General features: G+C 37.0%; 1 protein-coding gene across 2 annotated transcripts in view; it reads left to right on the forward strand.

Moving 5' to 3' along the window:
- Positions 1-14,817, forward strand: part of NKAIN3 (sodium/potassium transporting ATPase interacting 3) — a gene marked incomplete at its 5' end in the record, with an annotated part of 339,113 nt that overhangs the window by 284,674 nt on the left and 39,622 nt on the right. The window lies entirely within an intron of this gene.

Consider the following 14,817-nt stretch of genomic DNA (forward strand, 5'->3'; position numbering starts at 1 on the left):
AACAGGATTGATTTTCTTTTCAACATGGGATTTACTTATTCAATTCAAATGTGGTCTATCAATATAAATGTATTTTAGCACAACAAAAGCAAAAAGCAGAGACATGGAGAGTCATATAAATGCATATGTAAGGAGGGCCAGGAACTGACAGAAAAATTCTCTAAAATTAGTTGTGTGTGAATGTTACTTTTATTCCACTCTAGGTATATTATTCTGTTCATGCTAAGTAGTAACTCGAGAAGAAATATGTTCATAAAGTAAACTTGAAGGAAAACATATCTGGAACAGGTGCCTGAAAATTGCAAAGCCATTATCATATTGAGAGCCGTGACTATAGTAACTGATCCAACAGTCACAGCTGAAGAAATAAGAACACTGGAGTTATTTAAACAAGATTTAAATGGCATTGTGAAAGAGTGAAGGGTGTTGAAGTCCACTGATAGCAGATGAAGCAAGTATTGCAAGTACTAATTGTGCCTGGTCCGCCCTTCTCCTTTAGTATATCAAGACAATTACTCTCTGAGTTGTTTGATTAGAAAATAAAAGGGAATGGATAATGTTTGAATGAGTATTTAAAAATACTCAATGCAGCCCCAACTTTCCGCTTACCCTAATAATGGATGTAACATGCTATGCCTCTTACTGAATTCAGGAAACTTTTGTCTCAGCTTTCCAGTATGGGTGGGTACTAGAGTCTCCCTGTTACATGTGCTAGACATCTGCAAAGTAAACACAGGAAATTACAGGGTAAGATGATGATGGCTCGTGACACTTCAGTGATGTTCACTAGAAATACAGCTCTTCTAATGCTCCTGTACACCTGGTCAGACCTTTGCTCTCCAGAGGTCTCTCAGATGAATTGCAGTGTGTTCCTGCTTGCACCACTGCTAATGATTTGATTTCAAAGCAATCAATCATTCAATTACTAATAAGAATTAAAAGTCAGGAATGACAGTTTTGTGCAGCATAGTTCATTCACACAAGCCAAGAGCACACGGCAGCAACCATACACGTATTTAGTTCATTAAGCATCAAGGCTTAATGAAACCCTAGGGAAATACTTTTCCTTTAAATCAGTGATTAAAAATACTGGGCTGAATTTAACAAAATAAGAATGGATACTATGCAAGGATTTCACTTTTTTTGAAATTATGTGGCAGAGACAAATCTTTTTATGTGATATTTAGGCACTATGTCTAATGGTCAGATTTTGGTCTTGTCAGAAATCAGATGCATTTGAGGATACAGGGCACTCCAAATCAAGGTGCATATAGGTATTAAAAATGTAATTTTTAAAACAAAATCCTTATATATTCTCTGTGTTTTATTTTTCTCATATAATGCTCTCATTCTCTCATTTTTTTAGTTAACTATGAGAAGAATATTTTATGTCATAAAATGTCAGTCTCTCATTACATGCGGGTGTCCGTCTTTTCTCTCATGAAAAATACATAGTTCTATGATTTGTGCACTCATTTATTTATGGTGCAGGGAAGGTCCTACTCCCCAGGCCATAACCCTTCTCTCTTTGATTCTTCACTGGGTGTGCTTCTGGAACACCACAGTGAGGTTTTCTTGGGGTTGTTTTTTGTTTTCTTTTGTTTTGTTTTTTTTAAGCAATGAACCTGAAGTTAAGAGGTTAAAAGAAGGGAAGAGAGGTTAAAAGGAAGGGAAGAGGCATTCTGTTGTTCTTCTCTACCATCTCCTTTTTTCATTTTTCTTTGGCCAGCTTTCACTGCTAAAAGTCTATAAAGTGTCTCCTCACCCTTTTTCCTGGTTGTTCAAGAATAGAGTATTCTGTACACTGGTTGTTCAAGAATAGAGTACTCTGTACCCTTATGGTCTACTCTGCCTTCTATTGTGCTTCAGCTTCTGACATTTATTTCTAAATGTTCTTATGATACAATTCTGTCTCAAAACATTTTCCCAGACAGTTTTCATTTCTCTGCTGCATACTTCCCAGATTTTTGCTTGACTGTATAAAGAAGGGCCAGCATCTGATTGAAAGATACTGCATGTCTATCAGAAGGGCCTGAATATTGCCTCTGGCTATCAGGATATCAAAGATATCTGTTATAATATGTGACTTTTTGGGATCAGTCCAGGTTGCTGGCTTTCTAAAGCACTGCAAGTAACTCAGTAAGTGAGATAGTTAATAAAAAATAGCAATTAATATAATGTTTTTCAGGAGTATATGGCAAACCAATTCCTACTCTAAAGCATCAGTTCTGCATTAATATGAGGGGTTTTCTGGTGTGCCAGGCAATACATTTTATGCCCTTGGCAAAGATGGTGTCTTTGCTGCTGAGAGAACTGCACATAATACTACATCTCAGAAAAGAAAAACCAGTGTCAAAAGGAGAATATGGCTTAATTCTCACTTCACTCAGACATTGCTGTATTTCTAGTGCTGTGAACTGAGCAACCTTTGATTCATGCTAAAGAAGATTAAAACCAAGTCCTATTTATATGAAATGTATATTTTTTATTATTTTTACAGAAATGAAAAACCAAATAATTCAATTACTGTCATGGTTTCATCTGGGTTAGAGGCAATTTTCTTCTGGTAGTAGCTGGTACAGTGCTGTGTTTGGATGCAGTATGAGAATAGTGTTGATAACTCATGGCTGTTTTAATTGTTTGTTGCTAAGCAGTGTTTACCCAAAGTCAAGGGCTTTTCAGGTTCCATCCTCTGCCACTGAGCAGGTGCACAAGAAGCTGGGAGGGATCACAGCTGGGACAGCTGACCTGAACTGGCCAAAGGGATATTCCATACCTTAGAACATCATACTCAGCAGATAAACTGGGAGAGCTGGCCAGGAGCCACCAATCACTGCTCAGGGATGGGCTGGGCATCAGGGCATGCTGAGCAATTGTATTGTCCATCACTTCTTTCTCTTGGGTTTTATTCCCCTCTCTCTCCTTTTCATTGCTATTATTAACTCTATTTCTATCATTAGTATTACTAGTATTACATTAGTGATATTAATATATCACTACTGTTATTCATTTTATTGCTGTCATTAGTATTATTAGTAACATTATATTTTGCTTCAGTTATTAACATGTTTTTTTCTCAACTAATGAGGTTTACTCCTTTTCTTTCCCAATTCTCCTCCTCACCAAGGAGTGATAATAGTACAGCTGCATAGTACTTAGTTGCTGGCTTCAGTTAAACCATGTCAATTACTTAGATATAAAATTTGTTTTGGCTAAATTAGGGGTGTATATAACTAGCACACCAATGTAATTTGTTATCTTTGTAGGCAGATATTAATTTCCTTTCCTAAAACCACATTTGCCTTATTTTCTGTAAATCTGAAATATAGATAACATATATTTTAGTATGTATACATGAAACTGATATTATGTCGATTGAAAATAAAAAATGCAAGTGACTCATTTCACAATCTAGCTGATTAAAAACCTCATCTGGAATATGCTACTGAAATCTGATTTTATAGATAACTCCTATCACCCTCCATAGAGCCTATTTTATTATATTTGTCTTGGGCAGAAGTGTAATAGATATATTTACTAGTTCTCAGACTATCCATACATTTACAAGCTTGTAAAGAATAAATCTGATTTTTTATGGATCTTGAGAAATTTAGAGCTTTCTTTCATTTGCTATTAACAACAGAAAAATATGTAAATGAGTGAAGGAATAAACCAGGCTCGATTTGCAAAGATGAGATATAAAGAAGCTGATATAAAAGGTCTTTTATCTAGTGTAATGCAGCGCTTCTGAAACAAATTGAGCCTTTTAGTCACCATATGGCACTTTTAGAGCTCTATTATTGTCCTTATATCCTAGACCTGTGCTCTAACCAACCAAATTTCCCCTCACACAGTGCCTTATTTACTTCCTTATGTGCCATTCCTATTTTGCATTTGACCACTGGTTCTGATTGGAAGGAAGAAAATGAATCTTCCCATAAGAACAAATGAGGATGTTAGTGGAGACAAGAGCTCTAAAACTAAACAGCTGTCTCCTGCTTTTCTTTATGGACAAAAAAAACAAACCAACCAGCCAAACAAAAACCCCCAAAAACCACACTCACACACAAAAAACAAACAAACAAACAAACCCCACCAAACTGCTTTTATCCTGTAGGTAAAACTAGGAGCAAAGTATATTCCTTTGCAGAGATGTGCCATTTCCATTCTGAGCATACACTACATGAGGTGCTAAATTGTTATACTTGAGTCATCATCCCTGGAGGCATCTACATGTGTAGATGTGGCACTCAGGGACACGGCTTAGTGGAGAACTTGGCAATGTTGGGTTAATGGTTGGACTGAATGATTTTGGAGGTCTTTCAACCTAAGCAATATTATGATTCTAGAGGTCTAAGCATAAATCTACTGGATTAAAAATAGTCACTATAAGTATCATGATATAAGTACATTATAAAACATATATTTAGAGAGTTAAAGAAGAGAGAGGAAAAATAGAGCCTAATCTGGGGAACTCTGAAATAAATGTGACTGTTCCCTTCTACCTGAAAATAGACTCTCAATCAAATCTATAAAGACATGACTTATGAAGGCATTTTCATTTTCTGAATAACTGTTGGAAAATTAGCACAATCATTTATTTCCAGGGAAGATTTCACACTCATTCAAAGTCATGATGAAAGAGCATCAGACGAAAATGTGATTTTAATCCATATTTTAGTAGAGAAAAAGAGAGAGGGAAGAAAGCATGAAGGTTGAAGACTGTTTGAGGTCATGGGTCATTTATTTGAAAAGAAAGCTCTGTTAAGTTAAAAGAGATAGTGTACCCTTTACATAAGTACTTTCAGAGGCTCTGTGTGCTTTCTGAAAGTTATCAATTCAAAGTAAAGATATTTAGGTTTCTGTATCCTGCAGGTTAACCTGTCAACAGAGTAATGATGGATATGAAAAGAAGTGGGGGAGAAAACAGTACTATTTTTTTGATTGTTGAATATACTATAGATTTAAAAAAAAAAAATTAGTCAAGCATCAAAATCCATCCAAAGCTTCACTTCACTTAATGTTTCCTGTAAAGAAACAATGTGATAGGGTCATGACTAACATACAAACAAGGAGTGAAAATCCAAGATGAGTGCTCTGCATAGCTGATCACTGCTTGTGTGGTGCAGACAGAGACCCTCAACCTTCACACACCAGGAGAGTTTTCCAAGTGGGAGCAGTCCCTCCAGGCACAGCAATAGCAATGTGCTTTCAGAGTGAGAAAGCCAACTTTGGAGAGTTCTGACCCAGCATGGTTCAACTCCTTGTCTTTATTGATGGAAATTCTTATGCTGATGTACTTCAAATATTCTTCTTCACTATTTAATTAAATATTCTTTTTCACCTGTTTCAAAAGCTCAGAAATCTCAAAAGGTTGGATATTAGGAAAAATTTCTTCACAAAAAAGGACTGTCAAGGATTGGAACAGGGTGCCCAGGAAAGTGCTTGAGTCACCATTCCTGGAGGTATTTAAAAGGCATGTAGAAGGGGTTGCTTTGGACATGGTTTAGTGGTGGACTTCAAAGTGCTAGGTGAATGGTTGGACTTGACCTTAAAGGTCTTTAACCTTACCTTTACCTTGATCTTAAAGGTCTTTACCAAGTTCAGCAGTTCTGTGACTGGGTGTTTCTGCCATCAGTCTTTCAGCCTGTGTGCAGAAAGGTGAGAGAAGGGCAGCAGATCATGCCACAGGAAAATAGGAGACAAAAAGGAGGATTTAAGAATTCAGGTGAAGAGTTCACTTTGCTGGTGATGGAAATGGCTGGGTAATTCCAGCCTCCATTGCTAAATATTCTGGGTGCTGAAGAGCAAAATATTTTGCTTTTTTCTATAAAGTCTTTAAATCACTTGTTCCCTTGTCAGATAAAAGAAACAGAAGAAGTTATCAAGAAAAGGTGAGTTGGCTGCTTGTGAAGATGGGAAATTATTCTTAGAAATCACTTTGGTTAGCAAAACAAGCAGGGGGAATCTGAGAGAAGTCAAGAGTGTGGATGAAAGCCTGGCACTGGTGCAATGGATCTCAAAACTCCCACTGAAGTTTAAATAAGTAGTGAATTTTTTTTTGTACAGATTTACCACATATACAAAATACATTCTGCAATACTATTTAAAAATCAAAAATGCTGAGTGTTTATGTGATAAGTGTAGTTTAGATTAAATACTAACAATACCTAATGAAAAGGAAATAGCACATCAGTCTCCAATAAATTTTCAGGGACCATTTCCTTTCAACAGCAATAATAACCATAATAATGATAAAAGGAGAGAAGCTCTTCACTCAGTACATCTGTCTGCTACCAGGAGCATGGAAATCAGTATAGCACAAAGTATTCTGCTCACTTTCATATTAATTCTACCTCCTCACAGAGTGTCTTGTGTTATTCCCATCCCCAGAGTGTTCTTTCCCTTTTGTGCCTGTTCCTTGGCTGTTAGTCCTCCTTTCGTGGCCAACTTCAATGAGGCTACACAAAATCCTAAAGGCAGCTTTGGCACCGTATTAACTACAGGGGCTTTTCAGCAGAGCAGGCAATGTCTATTGCAAGGACATAAGATTCTATAAAATACATATAAATATTCTTAAATATGTAATTATTTACGGATTTGCCCAGTATGTCTAAAGTATTTAATAGTATCTGTCAAAAACTCTGGACAAAGATGAGTTTCCAATCTATATCAGCTTTGAAATACAAAACAAACAAACAAATAAAGAATTAAACGAAACAAAAACGTGCAAAATAATTTGAGAAAGTGCCCTGAGACCCTCTCAGACTGTTTGACCTGCTGGATTCCTAGACATGAAGCTTGAAGACTTTGTTCTGGATTTCCATGGCTAAGTTTGCATGTGAAATACCATATTGTTTAGCTCCATTGCAGTGAAACTGTGAGGGCTGAAAATATGAAAACAGGCTTTATTAAAGGAAAATAGATCCAGTCTTTAAAGACTGAGACTAATTCCTCCACACAAACACACTACTTAGTGATATTCTAAAAACCCACTTGCTAATTCTGTAAACACTATATGAGATAATCCTTAGGGAAAACAAAACATAATGGACAGAAAAAGTGTTAAAAAACAGAGTGACTGGACAAAAAAAAAAAAAAAAAAAAAAAAAAAAAAAAAAAAAAAAAAAAAGTTAATAGGAATCCTGGGAATTTCAGAGACCCTAGATTTGCCTAGTATTGTGTTTTGAAGTTTCAGCACTATTTGCAAGTGCTGTGTAAAAGCTGTTATTTTTGTATTCTTCTCTATTACATTGTGAATCATCCTCAGATCATATTTCCTTGGGAAAGGAGGGTGGAAACCTGGGAGATAATATAAGGACATAGGGTCTGAAAGGCAGAAGAACTCCTGCAGCATGGCTGGCTAAATGGTCAATGAAAAAGCAGCTTGGGGAGGCTTTTTCTGTTACTGTGAATTATGACTGAGTTTCTAAATGCAGTGGCAGCCAACAGTGCATCTGCACGTTGGCATTTGTGAAGTAATTTGTTCTACAAATGCAGTATTGATTTCTTAGAAGAACACAGCATATACCTTCAGAATTTTTTCCCCATGTGATAAGATTTTGGCTTTTTGCTTTTCCTTTCCTTGCAAAGAGGTCCACAGCTTGAAATGGGCTCCCCGACTACATTTATTACAGTATAGTTCTGTTCTTTTCTTACCCTTTAATTTGACCTTTCTAGATGCAGTCTAATAATTTTCTGTCCCATAATGTTAATTAGGAATCGAACATTGCCACCTGTTAATGCAGTAAAGTGCAGTTGTTCTTTTGCTAGAACATATTAATAATGTCATTAATTGAGACAGTAATTGTCATGACATGGGATCCCTCATTTTGCTCTGAATGAGTTTTACCTACAGGACAATTAGGCTGGGACCTGACATGGGAGCTGTAAAGTCTAATAATGAGAGAACATGTTATAATCACCCTGTGAAGCCAGAAATACCCACAGCAGAAATAATTACTGGTGGGCAGGAGAGCTTCTGTGGGGCTTTAGCATCTTTATGCTGTTATTAGGGACTTTGATATGTTAATTTGGCCAATATTACCTGTGGGATGCATCCTTATTCACCTGCATGCCTGTGGGGGAGTACAGTGTTACAGTGGCTCAGATCCCTGCACTGTGAGGATTTTCCTCTGGGGAGCTGGGATAGGTGGGTGGTGTGGAGCCACCTCAAATCAGCCTCTGGAAAGCCACAGAAATGCTGTTTAAGAGCCTTTGGGTGTGAGTGGCTCTTAGACAAGGTTTTCAGAGCAGTATAACTTGCTGTTCTCCAAAGAATTGCAGTTCCAGGGAGCAACTGAGAGACACAGATGCTTTCAAAGCCTCAGGTGATGATGGGATGACACAACCCGAAGAGAGAGGTGAACCCTTTCGCGTGGTTTTGGTGATGGAGTAGGTGAAACAGATAGGGCAGGATGGGATGATTTAGCAGATCTGGGCAAAGAAACCAAATTTCTTTGATGTCAGAACAGCTTCTTATTCTCTATATATAGCTTCTTTTTCTCTATAACTCAAAACCACTCAGAAACACTATTTGAAGTGTCTTTATTACTCATGACATCAGATTGTTGTCTGCTTCACTTTGAAAAATTCAGTGTGAAGTACTATCAAAAGTATTTTAAAGTAAAGAAAAACAGATCAGAATGGGTTAGAGACCTGGTTTTCACCTGGAGGTTTTCTTTATCCTGTTTATGTTAACATGGGATTTGGCATGCTGGCTAGTATGTGACATGGGGTCAGGATTATGTTTCTCTTATTCTGTCTATTATGCTTTAATTAAACTCCAGTATCTGACCTTTTTTAATGTGACTTTAAGACCTCATGTTTCTTTGGGCCTTTATCACAAAAGCTCTAAACTATATTAATGATTTATTGTTATTTGACTTGATACTGTTTAACACACTGTGTATTTTTTAACAACTGAGACAAGATATAAGTGGTTTGCTGATGGAAATGCATAAGCTGCTAGGTCTTGGTCCTTATTCTTGTTCTGTGTTCCCTATTCTTGTTCACACTTGGGGGGAAGGGAATAACTGAGTAGTTGTACTTCCATATTCTTCTTTACACAGTGGGTGGTGAGAACTGGAGCAGGTTTCCCAAAGGGACTGTGAATGCCCCATTCCTGGAACTGTTGAAGGCCAAGTTGGATGGGGCTTTGAGCAACCTGGTTTATTGGAAGATGTCCCTGCCCATGGGATGATGATCTTTAAGGTCCCTTCCAACCCAAAACATTCTATGGCTCTATAACCATTCTGCTTTGATAACTATTAAACTAATATTTCAGTATGTAGCTCTGTACCTCATATGAGAGTTAATTAGCAATGTGCTTACAGAAGTAAGCATGATTTTTGCATTTCTGTCAAAGAAAGAGAGTAGCCAAGTATCTGCTCTGGACTTATTCTAGTTTGAACAATTTCTGCCCATAGCAAAACAGGGGCAGACATTTGCTATATTCTGTCAGTTGTCAAATGTTAGAGATAGCAATTACTGTGATCTTTGTCTAAAGGTAAGTGTTGCTCAAAGTATTTAAATAAGTATTTGCTAATCCTTTATATGTCTGTCTTTCTTTTCAAGATTTGAAGTCTCAGCCAGGTAGAGAAAATCAAAAGCACAGCTTCCTGTCTTAGAAAGGCATTATTCTTGGCTACAGTCGCTTTGCTTTTATGTGCTGTTACTTTTTGCCTAATTTAGTGCACTCAAGCATTCTCTTGATGCTCATAATGGCTGCTGTCTATTATTCAGATATCTTCATCAATCCCTTCATGATTGTTCCTAAGGATTTTTTCTCCCCAGGACTTCAGGCTGTTCAAAGCCCATTGGTTTGTTCAGAGTCTGATTAAACTTTTGGTATATCTGACAGGCTCATCTGCAGGGATTCCAGATTAACCATCTGGAATCGTTTGATCTTAAACTGTATTAAAATAACATTTCAATAAACCCATGTTTGAATGGTACCATGTTTATCCAATAAATACTATCCCAGTATTGGCTTTTATTCACTGAAGAAATTAATTCTCTTTCAGCTGCCTCACCTGCAATATCTGGTCAGGTGTTTGTTTGTTTTCTTGATTCAGATTAGATACTCACTCTGTCCAATCGGGTGCTGTATTTTCTGTATTTTTATTAAGCACTTGCTTAGAATATACTATAATTGTAAGAGCTCAAACATGTTGTGGTCAGGCATTGTTAACCATCTTAAGGAAGATGTAAACCATTTTTAGGAATAGTAAAAAAAAAGTTTTTCCTGTATTGTGTGAAAACAATTTCTATGGTCGCCCATTCTTCTGTTAATAAATCAATCCCTAGGGCAGCACAACTGGATTCACCTGAGATTTCTTTTCCTCCCCCAAGGTCCCCAGCAGCCCCAGATGTGCCTCTCCTAAGAGTTGCCAAGCTGATCTACTCCTAGAGTGAGGTGTCTTTTCAACGTAGAGAAATTGCTTTCCATAAGTGCTTTTCTTTGAATTTAGCTGAGCTTTGACTGCTAGGTGATCTAGATAAATAAATCCTAAACCCAGAGTTCTCTCTTTTCCTGATCTTAACTTGCTGCTCTGACTACAAGTTATCTTTGTGAGAGCTGAGGGCAGAAAATTGCTAAGCACCATGATGGAGTATGTCCTTGAGCTCTGCAGCTGGAGACACTAATCATAATATCCAAAGCTTGCCATCCATATGCAATATAAATAAATAACTTTCCAGTAGATCCTCCTTTGAAGGGTAAAATAAGCAAGGCAATAGCATTAGAAAGCACAGTTAGTCTGAAATCCTTGCTAAGCTGCAGATTATCCACAGCAATTTCCATAGCCCTTTGTGGAGTCAGCTGCCCTCCTGCAAGCAAGGAATGAGAAAATATAATGAAGGCTTTTGCTCTGGTTTAGGCAGACTTTTTTCCCACACAACCTCTGCTTCACTTTTAATATCTCTTCCTTACCATGCCATTTAATATTTTAATATTTCTTTCCATATACCTCTCTTTTCTGTCGATTTTCATCATACACATAAAAAAAAACTTTAGGAAACAAGGTGAGCTAAGCTGTTAATGACTATTGTGTATGTTAAACTAAGCTGGGCACAAGACCTAACTGCACCCATTTACCTAAGAGAAAGTTATACTTTCACATGCACTGCACTTACCACAATTCTTTATTCTTGTTAGTTCCACCCTCTAAAAAATAAGGATATTTTGAATAGATGGAACTTGATCTGTAAAGCACTTATACTAATAAGATGTTATTAAAAATATAGGAAATGCATGGTAGAAGAGTTGCTTACCTAACTGTCCATATAACAATATCTTTTATATCTGTTTCTGTTTTTAGCTTAGTACCCAAAATGATTTTCAGACACATTAAATCTCTTTTTTAATTAAATGTGTCCCACAGGTAGGAATTCAGCTTCAGTAGGAATTAGTTTTTATATACTGTAATATAATGATTGGTTTTCTGTGCAACTCATCTAAGGAAGTTTCAGAAGAAGTAAACATATTTAGAAAGTATTTAGGAGGTATGTAATGCTACAACTAACAGTAAAAGAAACTAGAGATATCAGTTAAAAAATCTAATTTCCTAGGGTTTTGTACAGACAAATAAGCAGAGAAAATTCTTCCCGTCTGGATTATTCACCTTCTGTAATGCAGATGGGACACAGCATGGGTATAAAACAGATGGGAGAGGCATATAGTGAAAAGGGAAAATAAGAAAATGAACAAAACATACTATGGGAATTGCATGCACTGTTGTTTACTACAAAAATGACAATTTCATTTTCTGACAAAAAGATAAAACAATGGTTTGTTTCTGGTGTAACCTCTTGATCCATTGTAGAAATCTGAGATGGATACAGCTTTCAGAAACTGCTGAGTTGAAATGTTGCAACTATAAAATATTATCATTCTGTGTAATACTATTTTTTTCAACTTTGTTTGTTTGTTTGTGTGTTTGTTTCAGTAGTTTTTCATTCTCCCCAGCTGGGAAAATATCTTGTGGCTTCTAAATGAAAGTATTTGGTGTCACTGTCCTACCAAATCTACCAAGATTTCAGCTGGGTATTTTAAACGTCTTAGAAATCTGTGTATGGTAAGGGGATGTGAAGTTAGACCTACAAGTTGTCAACCTCCTGGAGGCTTGGCAGAGCACTTTATAATTACTAAATTTATAGTAGATGCATGTGTTAGGCATCTCTTTACCTTCTGGGTGGGTGTGGACATTTGGACATCTATCTGGCAATGTTTCAAGGGTGTTTCTGAGAAAGACAGAGTTATTCACATGCACAGCCCAGCGTCCAGCAGTAATTTACTTTTATTTTTTTTCATGTTGAAGATGTTTACTGTTTCATGGTGATGTTTGATTTAGCCTGTTGAGAAGGTAATATCCCATCTTGAATAGTATCTCTTCACCATCAGAGAATAATACACCCACACAACTTGTTTCTGTTTTCAGCTGTGGACAGATTTCCTGTGTGTCATATTTTTTTCATAATAATTGAATCTTGCCCACATAGTAGCCAGCACAAAACCTGAAGCAATCAGATTCTGCTTTGCATCTCATCTGCTCTCGTTACAGTTGTCAGACAAGGTTATACCCTGTCTAGATTTGTAACAACTTTAATGATGTTTTTCATATATTGGTCTGAAAAAAGACAGTTCAACTGTCTTAACAGTCTCCCTTACAATGGGTACTCAACAAGAAGCATGAATCATTACTGACACACTCAAAATAATCTGTCATGCTGCTTTAAAATATTAATGAGAAAAGCCTTGAGTCTTTTGATATTAGTAATTGTTTCATGTTGTAATTGAATTTGAAAAGCTCTGTTAAGATTTTTATCCTCTGACAGTAACTTATTATTTCCAGGATAAAATTGTTTGATAAGTGGTTTAGGTGGCAGCATTTTGAAGAAGCTCTTTGCACTTCATTTTTCTGTGAACAATAAAAACTAACAATACACTGTAAATGCAGACTCCCAGGTCCAGAAATTTTAAAGGAGTGTGTGATTTAGTATCATAAGATTTCCAAACATGTCATGTTTTCTAGATGCTTCATTATCCTTATAATTCTCATCTGAAACCTCTTTGATCTGGTCTCCTCTTTGCTGAAGGACAATCTACAAGATATACACAACCTGTCATCTGATGCTACACTGCTGCTGTGTTCCAGGGCACTTCTGATTCACCTCGAAATTCAGTTTTGCATCCCAGCATGCTGTCTAAGTTTTTCCCCAAGGCTATGATACTATGCAGTCACAGCTTGGATGTGGTTCATTATTCTGTGGAACTGCTATGTTGTTCACCCTATTTTGTCTTCAGGTAGTTGGTTATTCCTTATTCTTACTCAGTGATTTGCACTTGGACTATATGTTCTCCAAACCCGTTGTCCATTTGCCAATATTATTTTAATTCTATTTTTGTCCACCATGGGGTTTGCAACCACTGTTAGCTTGCTCCATTGTGAAGGTCATAGTATCTCTGCAGACAACCCAGTGACTGCTGAAACTGCTGGGATAGCACTGAGCCCAGGTGGAATTCCATGGAGCCCCATCAACAACTGTTTCTTAATTTGATGGAGGACAATGAGTAGCTATTTCTGAGTGCAGTTGTCAAGGCAATTGTTCAGTCTATACAACAGTACCTTGGTCTAAGCAATATTTTCATAGTTTGCTTTTAAGAATGTTAAGCAGTGTCAAAATGCTTACTAAAATCAAGATTTGACACATCTGATTCTCCTTCCCTAACTACAATGCCCATTATTTCTCCTAATAACATTCAGTACTTAGCACCTTGTCCTGTTAGTATGTTTATTTACAAACTAATAATTTGATTTTTTAAAGAAGTTTATAGTAAATGAACTTAGAGATTAAATTCTGTGTCTTCTCTTTCCCTTCTTTTTTCCTCTCTTTGTGTAAAGGATGGGTAAAACCTTTGATTTTCTGATCTTTGGCCTCTCCTGTCCTCATTAAATTGTTATAAATATGTTCTAACGTGCTTCACATTTCTTTAGCCAGACTTCTACATGCTTTGAGGTGAATTTACCAGGACTAGTACATCTGAATTTTTTCAGATTTCTATTTTAGGCAGATGATCAATAACATACTCTTCCTTAGTCTCACCTGAGTCCGTTATGGGTGTCAGTTACATTACTTCACCAACCACAGGTAATCTTTCTGCTGAAGAAGGGAATAAAGAGAAAGGACATTGAGGCTTTTTGCCACCTTAAGGTCTGTAGACCCCTGAAGGCAATGCCATGGAACATAGCCAAACCTTACATCCACCTCTCAAAAACATGCCTCCAGTCCTGGAGGAGATGTTTCCATCTGGAATATAGTTGCTGCTGCCACATGAACCTGCAGCCTCAGGCAGGGTTGTATCACTGAGGACTGTGACAGCTCATTACTTGAGCTTGCCCTTTATTAGTTTATGCCACTGAGTATTTTCTTATTATGCTTTATTCTCCTTTTAGTTTTATCTTGACCTTTCTGAGCTCATCCCTATAGACTTCTGGTGTTATTTTATATTTTTCTCTCTAATCTGTATGCAGGTCATCCAGAAAACCACTATTGAGCCAAATCCATCATTTTCTGTGTTTCTGCTTGGAAAAGTTTTTACTTGTACAGTGTGTGTTCTTCCAGTCAGTCTGATCACTTCCCTGAACAACTGTTTTTCATGGACCTCTTTTCCTCTGGAAGCTACATTCCATTTTGTGTCCCTGCAATCTGGTTCCTGGGTGTTTAATGTCCTTGTTCCACTGTTCTCCTCCCAGAACTGTCATCTCTAGTAGTTGAGGGCCACTGTAATGCAAGCTTTTTTACCATTCAGTGTTA

The sequence above is a fragment of the Zosterops lateralis genome, assembly GCF_965231275.1.
Source record: "Zosterops lateralis genome assembly, chromosome: 1".
In the NCBI taxonomy this organism is placed as follows: Eukaryota; Metazoa; Chordata; class Aves; order Passeriformes; family Zosteropidae; genus Zosterops; species Zosterops lateralis.